General features: G+C 31.9%; 1 long non-coding RNA gene across 1 annotated transcript; it reads right to left on the bottom strand.

Moving 5' to 3' along the window:
• Positions 1 to 3,328: 3,328 nt before the first annotated feature.
• Positions 3,329 to 5,780, bottom strand: LOC149481152 (uncharacterized). Its single transcript, XR_016316903.1, has 3 exons — positions 5,605 to 5,780; positions 5,052 to 5,187; positions 3,329 to 4,266 (listed from the first exon to the last, which is right to left on the bottom strand). It is a non-coding gene; the product is annotated as an uncharacterized LOC149481152 (long non-coding RNA).
• Between the last annotated feature and the right edge of the window lie 8,857 nt (positions 5,781 to 14,637).

The following is a 14,637-nucleotide window of genomic DNA, read 5'->3' as shown; positions in this document are numbered from 1 at the left end:
TTCTAAGTAGGTACCTATTAATAGGTACTGCGTACTGTATCAACATAAAAACACAAATCGATTCAGCCTTCATGTTTTGCGTTAATCATTTAATTTTATATTATTATAACCATGTTCTCGTCTCATATCGATAGTTACCACCAAGTGACCATTAAAAATGTATCGAAAGAGACTCCGACATATTTTGGTGAAGTCAAGCGTAAAGATTGAGTTAATTGTGACCTCGCCGCTAAGCGTCTGAAGAGCCTTTATGTTTCTTTTGTGATTTATTTCAAGAACTGGCGAAATAGCTCTAATTAGCTTTTCGTACCAACCTTGCACATAAATCTGTACCTACATAAGGAAGTAGTCATTTTTTTCACCATAATCACTATTCACTAGATGTTACAATATCTACTATTTTATAAAAAAAAATCTCTTCATCTAAAAGCATATCAATGCTATAAAACTAAATGTTACATAATATACATATTTTTTACTTTACATTTTTTTAATGCAAAACGTTATTATATTCAATATTTGGACGCATTAGCTTAGGTACAATTTACGGCTCATACTGAAATTTTAATTCACACCTAACATAGGTAACTAACAAGAGAAATTTAGATTTCATCGTAGTTCGTAACAGAGCTCCAATAAATATTTTTTAAACATCCGCATTAAAGCGCGACACACACGGTGAAGATACTATAATATTTTATCTTAAGATACTGTTATATTTTAAATTGTATAAACAACAATCATTTTAAATTATTGGATCAATTTTACTGTGATATTATTTCGATTATGCAATCATCAGCTGAAAGAAGTTTTAATAATAGGAAAAAATGTAAATATAAAATAGTTGGTTGGAATTCACACATTAAACATTTTCATCTACTCGCTAGGCAAACTTTCCTGGAATGGGTGTCCTACGGTAAGCCGCGTTCGGGATACTATTTCGATGCTATGTTCTCGGCACGTAAAGAATTTAAGACTGCATTAAAATATGTTCAAAAAAATCAAGACAAAATAAAGTTAGATATTTTAGCTCAAAATCATTATACCGGAAATTTTATTGAATTTTGGAAGGAAACTAAGAAAATGGATTACAAAAACGTTTTACCTGCTTGCGTAGATGGACAACAAGATTCTAAAGCTATAGCTAATCTTTTCAAGGCACAGTTTAATACGAACCCTATAGCTAATGCAAATGTTAATGGTAATGTGTATGTATCAACTTCAGCTGAGACCGTACAATCAACTGAGAAACATAAGCAAAGTAATAATATCATAACATCTAAGGACGTTTCTCAGGTGATTAAAAATATGAAGCGCGGAAAGTCACCGGGTCATGATGCTCTTAGTATAGAACACGTTTTATATGCTGGTAAAAACATCTACCCTGTTCTGGCTCAATTTTATACTCTCTGTCTCAAACATTGCTATTTACCTAAGGATTTAATTAAAACTATAGTTATCCCTGTCCCTAAGAATAAAACCGGTAGTATCTCGAGCGTGGCTAATTATCGACCTATCTCGCTGGCAACAATTGTGGCCAGGATACTTGAAAAAATTTTGCACTCCAAATTGTCCCCATATATTAATATTGACGATGCCCAATTCGGTTTTAGACCTGAATTGGGAACTGATATGGCTATATATACATTAAAAGAAATTGTTGACTGTTATAATAATCAGAATACTAGTGTATATGCATGTTTTTTAGACTTAAGTCGTGCCTTTGATACCTTGAACCATGATATATTATGGAAAAAAGTTCGCAGCAGTGATGTTTCTTCCGACGTTGTTGGTCTTTTTACATATTGGTATGATAATCAGACGAACAGCGTTAGGTGGGGCAGTACTCTGTCCGACAGCTATATTCTCCCGTGTGGTGTTAGACAGGGTGGAGTAACCTCTCCCGATCTGTTTAACTTATATATTAATGATTTGATTGTGGAGCTGAGTAGGACTGAAGTTGGACTTAAACTAGATGGCAGATATGTCAATAATTTGAGTTATGCTGATGATATGGTCCTACTCAGCCCCTCAATCAAAGGGCTACGAAAACTTGTTGGCATATGTGAAAGATATGCTCTTTCGCATAGTCTACAGTATAATGTAAAGAAAACAGAAATGTTGATATTCAGATCGGGTAAGGGACCGGATAACATTCCGCCAATCTGCATTAACGGTCACCCTATTAAAATAGTAGATAGCTTTAAGTATCTTGGCCACATTGTTACATCCAAAAGAAAAGATGATGCCGATATTGAGCGACAACGACGTGCCCTCTGTGTCGTCGGCAATATGATCATCCGGAAATTTCGTAGGGCATCCAATTCCGTTAAAGTTCATTTATTTAAGACTTTCTGTCAGTCCCTCTATACTTGTCAACTTTGGACTAATTACACCAAAAAAGCATACGATGGCATTCGAGTAGAGCACAATAACATCTTCCGATATTTGATGGGGCTCGACAAATTTTGCAGCGCTTCGGAGATGTATACCAACTTTAGAGTAAACTCCTTGAATGCCATCCAGAGACACAGGATTGCTACATTTATGTCCAGAGTTGACAAGTGTAGAAATAAAATTGTACGCAGTCTGGCTGACAGAAATATAACTAGTAGTTTGTATAAAACTTGGATCTCAATTATTATGAGATAATTAAGTAATGGCTTTATGTTTTTATTGTATTAAAATTGTATTCATGTAAATTATGGGACTAAATTGTTCTGAAATAAAGAATTTATTATTATTATTATTATTATTATTAACGCATCCGGTATCAGCGTTCGGACCATCATTTTTCTTTTTGCCATTGCGTACTAAGACTCCTGTAGAACCGCCATCCTGTTACGCGATGACGCGAAATTTTGTGGGTCATTTGTGTCATGCGTTAAGATACTGTAATATAAAATATAACAGTATCTTAAGATAAAATATTATAGTATCTTCACCGTGTGTGACGCGCTTAAGTCATCCGTTAGCTGTATGCTTTAATATTGTCATCGGTCCGTTTCAGAATTTCATAATTCATATTTCACTCAAGTTTCATTCTCTTGTTAAAAAATACTTATCCCAAATCCTTCTCCAGTTTAGTCTATCCCTGTTCCAAATTTCATCAAAACAGAGTTACTTTCACATGTGTATAAGTAGGTATGTAGGTACTTACCTACATGTATTTATAACAAAAACTCAATGCTCATTACTTTACCCACTGCTCTATAAATAAGCCAGAGCGTGTCTTTTATCTATAACCAGTTCTGACATTATATAAATAGTCCACTAATTGCTTCAGCAATGTCTTATTCGAAAGGTTTTTGTTAAGGCGACATACAATCATGCTTGTGCACCTTTTGGGCTACGCCCCCTGGGTGGAGCATAAGAGCGCGCGGGACGCTTCACAAAAATCCCCTCGCCACGCCACACAACTGAATAGATGACGGAAACATACGGAACTAACGGAGGTTCAATGAACTTTACTTATATTCTTATATTCGCGCGGTTAAAGCTGAGTAAAGCGATCCGGCAACGTCTTTTCGTTGCCGGGCCCATCGAAGTAGAAAAATCGACCTTTGTTCCTTTGCACGAAGGTCGATTTTTAATTGGTACAAATCTGGTTACAAAAAATGAGCTTGTGACTAAATTATTTTATGATGTAATTATTTGTTATTGTTAGAATTGTCGCTACCTACGTTACTAGCTTATTTGCAAATCTTTGTAAACAAATTTTATAGGTTTTCGACATGGGGACTTTACGTACAATCTTTATATATAAAAATGAATCGCAAAATGTGTTGGTAAGCGCATAGCTCGAGAACGGCTGAACCGATTTCGATAATTCTTTTTTTTATTATATTCCTTCAAGTACGAGGATGGTTCTTATGTAGAGAAAACGTAAACATGTACCACGGGCGAAGCCGGGGCGGACCGCTAGTATGATAATAAAAATACATAATAGAATAATGCTATTTACGTTTGTTTTTTTTTTACATTATTATCGGTTTTAAAATATTTAAAAAACGGGTTTTTGTTTTTATATCATATTTATTGAAAAAAAACAATAATAGACAAAAAAATATTTTTTACAATTTTGATTATTTTTGAATAAATATATCCGACATTTTGATATACTTAACATCAGATATTTTCGAATGCTGGTTTTGTTACCATTTTATTGTTCCAATGTTTATCTTCTTGATACGACTTCTTCTCCTTGTTCCGTAAATAAATATGTCTCTTGCCCGTTACTTTGAGCTATCCTTGTACATTGAGGTGCTGAAACAACCATAATAAGTTATAATAGGAGAACAATTAATTGATAATACCTCTTATAATACCACGATTATTATAAAGATACTGTCATCAAAACTAGAAAAAATTGCACAGCTGTGTACGTTCCTTTGTCGCTTTATTATCCTAGCCCGTAATAAACTCGATTGTCGGCGTCTTACATAGCAAACTTTCTGAGAAAATCGTTCTTTTGTTTGCAAAATTTTACGGTTGACCGCAATTATTCTAACAATTAGTAAAAAATTTCGCTGTGTCCGTTCGTTTATTGCTCTATTGTCCTATCTCGTAAAAAAGTCGGCATCATAGTTACATAACTACAAATTTTTCAAATATTTTTTATATAAAATTTATAAGTCATTATGCTTATGCATAATATGCAAATAGTATTCATACAAACAAATTAAAAAATTACTCATACATTCATTCATTCGAATTGATATATGTATAAATAAATATCCTTTATCTAATCCTTGTCTTGGGATTGCTCACATGTGTATAGAATTGTTAGTAGATCAGCAATAAGCCTAAAATAGCATGATATCTAATAAGTAAAAAAATTACAATTACCGGTGCAGTGAAAGACCTCAACAATAGTTATAATACCATAAAAAAAAAAAAACAAAAAGTTATACGCAATAGGGTTGAAATAAAAATTGTTTCTGATCTCACTGGTAATTACCTACCCGTCAGTGATAACTTACACTAGTCTGAAATATTCCACTATCTTCAATCTTATGACTTATAAATAAATGACATAAGAATAAACTTACACAAAAAAGTACTATGTGAAACTGTCTGAAGATCCACATCAGTTTCTGGTAATCATGGTTGGTCTAAAAGACCAACGTGTCTTTATTGCATCCTGGCTTGGAAGCTGCACATCGGATTTTTCGTGGTCGCGCTTTGCTATAAGAAATAAACATACATACACAAATCAGTAGTATATTTATTGGAAAATGAAATCTCAAAAAAACAACTAAAACATTACCTATTTATACCAATAATAAAATTATAAATAAAAATAAAGACAGAGTGCATAAAATTATAAAATTTTGATTTGTGCGTTGCTAAATTCAGACTTTGTAAACATATATGTACTAATACAAAAATCATAAATAGGTAATGAAATCTCAAAATATGACTAAAATAATATTACTTATTACAAATAAAAATAACTATCAGATTTTCATTTATGCGTTTCTCAATTTAGACTTGTAAACATATACCTAGTAATCAAAATATTTGAAGTTGAAATCTTTAGACTTGTAGCGACCGAAAGACATAATAAATATTATAAATAAGCATGATAAACATTAAACTTACCTATTTAGATTCAATAACTGTAGTTTCTTCATCTGCCTTCGCAACATTTTCTTCCTAATGTTCTCACCATCAATGTTTTGGCCACCAAAATTCACCATGTTTATGAAAAACTTTAGTAACACTAACACTAAATCACGTATGCGAGTAGACAACGGCACCGCGCGAAAAAGTTGTACAGGACAGCTCTCTAAGACGCGTTGGCGTTGACTAACAGGAGGCGGAACGGCGGAAGCGACCGGCCTGTGCGCAATTTTTTGCTCATAGTTTATAAATATATTTTTTTTAAATTACTGATGTATTAATTGAAAAATCTAATCCCGTACGTCCCTCTAGAATTGAATGGAAGTGGATGTGGATAAAATTTCATTGATATTACTTTACTATTGTCCAAATGAAATTGATTCTCCGTTTAATTTTTGGCCAACTTCACAACGTTTTTCTATCGAGGCAAATTTTGTCAATCGTGTTTCGGTTTCCAAACGTCACTAAACAAACTCTTCAATTAAATAAATCGATAAATAAAAAAAATCAAATTCAAAGTTTATGAAGAAAAAAATTAATTCTCCGTGCGCTCGAAACGTCTGTTTTGGGTCTCATTTCGCCTTAAGGCGGCTTGTGTCGTGTTAACATTGAATCGCGATTGTGCATCGATTTGTAATGAATTGTTCAGTTTAATTGTGTAATGATAGATAATTGAAATTGTATTATTTGTCTGTGCAGTTTTATTCAAGCGATCAGTTATAGTGTAGTAGATAAATAGAATGCAATAGAATTATATGGTTGTATACTAAAAATAATTGTAAACAGGTAACCTGTTTTATCTAGATTCAATATTTAGGTTCTGTATCAAGCCATATGCTAGCTAGGGTAATTATAAAATCATTAGTGAAAATTATAATAAATGAAAACACTGTTTAGATTTTGCCATGTTTTTTCAATTTAAAATTTACTATTATACAAATTATTGTATAGATATTATGTTCGTATACCTAGTGAAAAATTTTAGTAAATTTGAAAACATACCATCTCTACTTATAGGTAGATCAATTTACGAGAAATTTTAAATATCACTAAGATAACCGAAAGATTTAACATAATCAAATTCAAATTAAATCAAAAATCAATTACCTTTTTAAAAGATCAAACGTATCAACCTTTGCCAAATGGGTTATAAAGATAACTGAGAATCAATAGCAGATTTCGTAATAAAGCATAAAACTAAGATAAACATTAATTAGTTCACTTAACAAATCATCGTTGATAATGCAATGCCATTAAATTGCAAACAAGAAATTCGACTGACATTAAACCTTACTTAGGTTTGACGACACATTTTTTATTTATCTTATCGATATTAAAATATTATCGATATAAAGCTCCTGTTAAATTTATGTGATCAATTATTTTACGTCATATCAAGTTAAGAAAGTGTTGTGATGAATCTTGCTTTAAATAATTATCGATAGTTTAATCGGTACGATAAATATGATGGGACTATAATTCAAATTAATTCATGAATATTTCATAATACTATAGACGGATGGATTCAGCTATAAACACAATAACTACATTTACAAAAGCTATAGTTTTACATAACCCAATGCATATGTAAATCATTGATGTCTAACCTCAATAATAGCCATATTATAATACTGAGAACAAAGAAAGGTATTATAAAAGCATCACCCACTGGAAACGTTCACCTAGACTAATTTATTGTTCCATAGTGATTTTATGGGTCCCATAACAATGTTGTAAATTCATCGACACGTACGGTAATTCACGGCACATCACTATTTCAAAATCGTGTGTGGTAAAAAACAAACAGTGATTTCAAGTTTTATTCATCTAAATACGGTTGTAAAACATAAAAAATCGTTTTTCCACCAAACTTTGATTGCCGGCAATGAAATAATTAAACGTGACAATCGTAAAACACTGTACTTCTATAAAATGTTATAGCCTGATCGCGTAAACATACTGGGAAATTATTACCTACATATGCCTACCTTACTCATAGACAAGAATAATATATCTTATACTTTTTATTTCAATAGCTATAATCTGCCTTAATTACGCCTCTTATAACGCACAATTTTTGGTTTGCTGGATTAAAAAAAAAGCTCAAAAAACAGGGGCAGAGCCGGTGCAGCTAGCAGTGCTGGCTAGGAATATGTATTGTTCTAAAGATAATAAGATTCATGAAATAAGTCAATTATAAAAAAAATTACAAATCACTTTAACAAAATTATATTTTATTGGCGCTACAGGAATTTATCAATAAAACCTTCGTACCATAAATACATTCAACTTGGCTAAAAAAGTCATCGTTACATGAAATTCGATATTTGTTACAATCAATAAAATTTTATATATTTTGTAGTTGCTGCTTTTAAGATAAGAAATCAAACAGTATTCTGATCGATATTTTATTGACGTAAGTATCTAGTGTATTGTTTTGTTTTATTGATTGTTGTTTGAATTATTGCTCGTAAATAAGTAGATCTTATCCAATCAAGTATTAACTATTCCTTTATCTTCGTTTTCATTTATTTCACACTAGCGATCTGCCCCGGCTTCGTCCATGGTACATGTTTACGTTTTCTCTCCATAAGAACCACCCTCGTTCTTCAAGGCATATTATAAAAAAATAATTAACGAAATTGGTTCAGCCGTCCTCGCGGAGTTATGCGCTTACCAACACTTTATGCGATTCATTTTTATATTATAGATAAATACGATTTTGGTACCTAATACATAAATGTAAAATTTGAATTCCGCAATCCAGATTTCCCCTTTCAAAAACACTTAACGAAATTTCTAAAGCTAAAACACTCAAATCTCGCTGATATGTCCTACAAAGTAACGAGCTATCATTAAATCACAGGTAACTTAAAACCACCGATCAATTTTCCTACCTCCGACATAATGGTTCCTATACACCAACTATTTACAACTAGATACAACCAACATAGTCTTCTGCGTCTCACCTATTTAGAACAAAACTATACAACCTGCCTAAAGCTCGAGAACTACACCCCAATATTCCGCACTCGATAACCGCACTTATTGTAATGGATTGAAAGGCCATATTCCTGTGTGTGTATTTGGATATGAATGCATGTATTTGCATGTGTACCCAGTTCACTTTGTAATGAAACATTGAATACATTTAGCGGTGTCAAGTGAACATCTCTTTTAGTACAGCGACACTAAAATTGAAATATTGCTTTGAAATGTGTTAATGTTCGCATTTTGCTATTTAGATTTCTCAGACTATTTAAATTTATGTGGATACTTAAATAGGTAAATTGGAAACTAATAGAAAAAAACTTCCCTTTTACACTAAGCAAAATAAATTATGAAGTAGGAACCCTACCGAAGTAGCTACCCTACCTAGTTACCGAAAACTCAATAGCCAAAAATATGATTATGTACTACGCGATCGCAAAAATATCCTCATAATATATTAAATAGTAAATAATAATATCATATTTTATAATAGTTTCAAACCTGTATTCTTTATGATCTAAATAATACACGTACCTATTTATCTCAACTCAAAACAAAAGTTTTTGCTTCAAAATTGCCTATCAATAATGTTTCCATCTCTTGTTCCTTAAGCTTTGTACACATGGAACAAGTATAAAACTTACAACAATAAACAATAATAAAATGAAACATATGTATGAGATCAATAATTTAATTTTATGTTAAAATTGTTTAAAGGCGTCATGAAACTTCTAGAGAGTAAAATGTCAAGGTTACATCATGGCAATACCGTCACGACATGGAGTAAGGCGACGATATCTTTTACATTTACGACGGTATCTTTTAAATTTTAATCTTGCCAAAGAAGTTTCACATCTGACGCGTGTGCTCGGCACACAGGCTCTTTTTGCTTATTGCATTAACAATGAAATGGAAGAAAGAAAGAAGCTTAAATGAAGGACTATATCAAAATCTAGTTTTACTATTTATTGATTTAATTAAAATTTAAAAGTAATAAACAAGCCTGTAAAAATGTAGAGCCAAGGAAATGTCTAAAAAATAATTTACATAATTAATTATTTATCAAATGTTTATTAATTAGTGGAAGTTTTAACTGACTATAATTTAATTAAACTAATAATTTAAAAAGGAAATTATTAGCATTAATTCAAACAACACACGTTTATGTGAACTCAGCTTTACATATTTAAAAGCTCTCGCAAATCGTCAAAAAGCTGCGTGGGCGCAGGTTATTTGCGGTCAAATTATGTAATGATTAAGTTATGAGTTGAGATTGACTTATATTTATGATATGTAATATTAAATTCATTCAATAGCCTCAATTTGTAGCTCTTTATAAATAGTTTCTTAATAGTAAAATTATTTTTGTACATATCTCAAAATATAGAATGGAAGAGAGATAACTCAGTGTTGTTTTTAAGATTTTCAAGTACCTACAATATTATGTGTATTTTAATTGTATATAACAACTAATTATAATAATAGTTTCAAGAGAAGGTTTTTTTGCACACTTCTTCATTGACCTATTCAATAATTATTGTCTAACATGATCCAATTTTATTAGTAATTTGCCAATTTTGCGAAATATAGTTCATTTTGAAGATTTGCCCTTGATTATGTTATCCCAAAGCTGCTTATTATCATCAAAATACTTTGATATGACAATGCGTATAGGTACTATAATCAAACTATAATAGATCGTTAATATTAATATTTATTTAACGTCACCATTGAATATACAAATATAGCTGTCATCAAGCACCTAAACTTTCATACTAGTTTACTGTCAACTACAATACAAGATACGCATTAAGGAACAGGTTATTAAAGTGAAACTTTTATTACATCGTCTCAAACTTTTTGGTCTGTGTAGCGCATGTCGCGTACGTATCGCGGCTGCCGAGTAGGTATCTACCGTCCGACCGTCCGACCGTCACGCGACATGCGCTACACAAAGCAGTGTTCGGAACCTTTCGAACAGTTTCACTTTTACCGTGGTTTCATAAAACCACACAACATTTTTTTAAATTTATATGGGAAAGCATACGTCACACATGTTAACACTGCATTACTAATCTACCAAACTAGCCTAATAACTTGATAATCCTTCTGAAAATTGTGATGAACATGTATGAACATTTTCATCATAAAACGTCTTGGATTCCACCTAGTACTCCATTACATCTTCACTATACCTTCGACAGTTACCAAACTGATAAACGTTATTTATCCCCAATAAAAAGCTCTTAAATTCCGTTATGGCAACATTACTTGTAGATAAATTAATTTTATATCGCGGTCGTGAGCGCGGGCTGCCCCCGGGCGAGTCGGCGTGAGAAAGCTGAGCTAGACCATGCTGTCAACACTACGTCAAGTGCGTCATTTTTGCTGGAATTGGATGATCTGGAACGTTCTAATCACAATAATGTATTATGGCTGAAGAACTTGGGATAAACGTTACGTTACTTTACATTACTGGCAACTATAGGAATGTTGGTTGTGACAATTCTTTAAAGAAGTATAAAATTTAAAAGCCTAAAAGCCTAAGATCTAAATAATACTTTTCAGTTACCTACATTGGGAACAAGTCCACAACCTTTTGTTATTAATATTTCCTTATGGACTCTATATTATATTCTATAGGTACCCTACATCATTATTATGTTTTATACCCTGATAATGAGATACTTGTTATAAACTCTAATATAATTTTATAAATACCAATTATGGCATTATCTTTTATTTTATTTTTTCTTGTTATGAATGAACAATGAATCAACAGTAGATACCTATTCTAAAATCTGATTTACTCCAATATTACTACAATACTAAATAGAATCAATAATCGAGCTGCCACGATACCCAGATTTTCGTCCATACCTCTATACTCGATTCTGCAAAGTTTCCCTAGTTTCCCATGTCAGTTACGTGCAATTACCACCACGCTCTATTGGAGCATGCGCCTTTGTCTCTGATTAGTCAGCGTGACAGTTGCTCGACTATTTTGTTGCTAAATCGTTGCAATTGCTTCGAGTGCCGGAATTAACGCTCTTGGCGATGTGGGTCTTGTTTTGAGGTAGGTGGAGTTCTGAGTAGTAGGTTTCAGAGAGCCTCACACGAAATATAGCTTTTACATTATTTAGTTTCCTAATTGTCTTGACTCTAGCAATAATTTTTTGGGCATTCACAAAGTTTTGAGTAGGATTTCCAATTTATAATCCCTACTTAATATTACAAATGCGAAAGTAACTCTGTCTGTCTGTATGTCTGTCTGTTACGCTTTTTATCTTTATCAAAACTATTTTAAATATATTTATTTTTATCAAAACACCACGCTGGCGAAGCCGCGGGCGAAAGCTAGTAAATGATAAAGTGTCCTGTCTTTTTTTACAACTAACTGAACCATGTAAAGAAAAATATTGATAAGTATACATAATATATCTAATACACAGTAACTAATATATTCTGAGGTGTAAACTTAAAAGTTAAAAGCATTATTAATATGTAGGTTCTTATTCACTTCTGCTCCCCTAGTCAAGTGGCTTTCTGTTAGCGTAGCGTTCAATAGAATAGACTACGAATGTATGAGATTGACGTAAGCTGTAGATAAACGTATCTACAGCTTACGTCAATCTCATACATTCGTAGTCTATACGTATCTACAGCTTACGTCAATCTCATACATTCGTAGTCTATTCTATTGAACGCTACGCTAACAGAAAGCCACTTGACTAGGGGGGCTGACATAATATTGGATTTCAATATCACACGCACCGTAGGTACGTAAGTATATCTTCATTTTTAGAAATGTATTTTACATTACATAAATACATAAAATGGAAATGAGAACCTGATAACCAAATCTCAATTCTCGTTTTAAGATACATTATACATTTACAGCAAGGTATTAACGATCAATTGGTATTTCATGCTTATGAAAACATGTGAAAGGTTTACTAAGTAATAGTGTATTTATTCAACAAGAGCTTTTGAGTTTTCATAATATACTAGCGGTCCGCCCCGGCTTCGCCCGTGGTACATAGGTATTTACGTTTTCTCTACACAAGAACCATCCTCGTACTTCAAGAATTATAATAAAAAAAAGAATTATCGAAATCGGTCCACCCGTTTACACGTGATGCTGTGACAACGCGAAACGCCCTATTTTAAATATATTTAATTTTTGTATAATACTAGCAATGCCCTGCGGTTTCACCCGCATAGATAGCGATATCGTTACAGTGAAAAGTCTACTAAATAGGTCGGACTATAGGTTTAATTTTTAATCACATGAAAATCACCTTTACCCCGTCCCGTGGGGCCGTGGGTTATGTCGGATTCCTACCGACCAAAACCCCACTGTGTTCCGTCAAGACGCATATTGGTAGAATTCCTCCGTGACCCCCGCACTACGGCCTGCTCGAACAGTATACCTACTATTTTCTGTAGATTGACACTTTTAAAAATTCGTTATATCTTTTGAATGGAATATCCAATTCTTTTCATTTAAAAAGTATTTTGCTTGGTATTGAAACAGTCTATAATAAAACATCATTTAATGGGATAAGGATTAATATATGTGTATGGATAACATGGTTTGATTACTGTCGGCACTTTTATTTACTTTGAAAACGTAAAAAAGTTGTTGTAGTAACATAACTACTGAAGATGGACATATGGTATCGCGGACTTTCTTGTAGATATTGATCCATTCTATAATACCGTAGAACATTTTTTTGTTCTATCTTCAATAGATTCCGCAGCGCACGCGATGACAGAAGTTTTATTGAGGATTTTTTTACACCTTGGGTTACATTATTGCATTTTTGGTAAGGATCTCTAATTTTTTTGAAAATGCAATATAGCCTATGTTGCTCAGTAAAGATGCAGCTTTCTAATGGTGAAAGAATTTTTGAAATCGGTCCAGTAGTTTTTGCGTGAAAACCATACATACATACATACATACTTACATACATACTTACAAACTTTTCCTCTTTATAATATTAGTATAGATATAGATCTGTTAATTATTTACTCAGACAGCGCTTTCTATGAGCTGAGCCATTCATATTATAGGGTAGACTGTATACCTCACTACCTGCGAAGAAAATAATATCATTTTCTATTACACAATACAAATATAAGGTGAAATATGATAATTAGGTACCTATAGTTTTGCTTGGAACTAGAAATTTTATTGTTTTCTGATATTTTTAAAGATGAACGAAGTGTTCCATAAATGTAAGTGAAGCTTCTTCATAATATGTATGAAAATAATCATAAAAAAAAACTAAACAAACAATAAAGTAACAGTAATTCCGGGACACTATTTATTTTGACAGTTTATTTTGAATTCACACTTTGCAAATCCTTAAAACAAAGGAGCATAAAATTAAAATTATGTTTGATTTGTAAATACAAAGATAATAAACATGTGTATTGTGTACAGAGGATATTATTTTTCTTGTTCATCCTACATTAAATATTTTAAACTTTGTAAACATTGTTTACAATTAACTGTTTTTTCATTCATATTAACAAGGCACTAGGTACATAGGTAGATACCTACATAATGTCTACATTTATAAAATATAATATAATTCAGGTAATGTATGTACGTACCTCGAAATTATAGTTACAAAATTCATAAATTTAAAATGTTGTTTAATTAATATAAAAATAATTGTTTATTTAATTGACTTTGTGATAAATAAACCGGCATAATATTATAATTGAAAGTAAAAGCTTTTATGGATAAACTTACAATATAATTTTTACTCAACTTTCACCTTATAAAAGTAACTACCTAGGTACTTAATACAATAACTAACATCAAATTTGATTTACCTTGATAACATATTGTACCTACCTATAATTTTCTAAGCTACAAGAAAAATATTTAACATAAATACGTTCAAACAAATTTGCACTTCAATAGAACAAATGTCTCGTTTACAACTTGATTAATATTTCGTCATCAATAAGCCACTTATTAACCTGCCTAAGAAGTGTGTGAAATAT

The sequence above is a fragment of the Colias philodice genome, chromosome 17 (assembly GCF_061535455.1).
Source record: "Colias philodice isolate Cphi_HAF_F1 chromosome 17, ilColPhil1 Martin Lab GWU primary, whole genome shotgun sequence".
NCBI lineage: Eukaryota > Metazoa > Arthropoda > Insecta > Lepidoptera > Pieridae > Colias > Colias philodice.
Note: the sequence above shows the minus strand (reverse complement) of the source record. Positions and strands in the feature narration are given on the sequence as shown.